Genomic DNA, 742 nt, shown 5'->3' on the forward strand with positions numbered 1-742 from the left:
AATGTGAATGGTTTGACTGCTCCAATAAAAAGACATAGAGTAGCTGACTGGATAAGAAAGCATGACTCACATATATATTGTTTACAGGAGACCCACCTCACAACAAAAGACTCACATAGGTTGAACGTGAAGGGATGGAAAAAAATCTTTCACGCAAACGGAAAAAAAAAAAATGTTGGGATAGTAATACTAATATTGGATAAATTAGATTTCAAAATGAAGGCCATAACTAGAGACAAAGAAGGCCACTACATAATATTGAAATGATCTATTTATCAGGAAAATATAACCTTGATAAACATATATGCACCCAATATTGGAGCACCAACATATATTAACAATCTTCTGGAGGACTTCAAAGAAGAAATCAACAGCAATACAATCCTAGCAGGGGACTTCAACACCCTGCTGACATTACTGGATAGATCATCTAGACAAAAAATTAACACGGAAACACAGACTCTAATTGAAGTGCTAGATCAAATAGATTTCATAGATATCTACAGAGAATTACACCCCCAAACTGCAGAATTCACATTCTACTCAAGGGCACATGGCACATTCTCAAACATAGACCACATGTAAGGGCACAAACTAAGTCTCTACAAATTTCAGAAGATTGAAATCATATCAACCATCTTCTCAGATCACCAATGGCATGCAACTAGAAATCAATTGCAACAAGAACATGCAAAGATATTTGCAAATATAGAGGCTAAATAGCATGTTATTAAACAATGAA

This window comes from Molossus molossus, unplaced genomic scaffold (assembly GCF_014108415.1).
Source record: "Molossus molossus isolate mMolMol1 unplaced genomic scaffold, mMolMol1.p scaffold_m16_p_12, whole genome shotgun sequence".
NCBI lineage: Eukaryota > Metazoa > Chordata > Mammalia > Chiroptera > Molossidae > Molossus > Molossus molossus.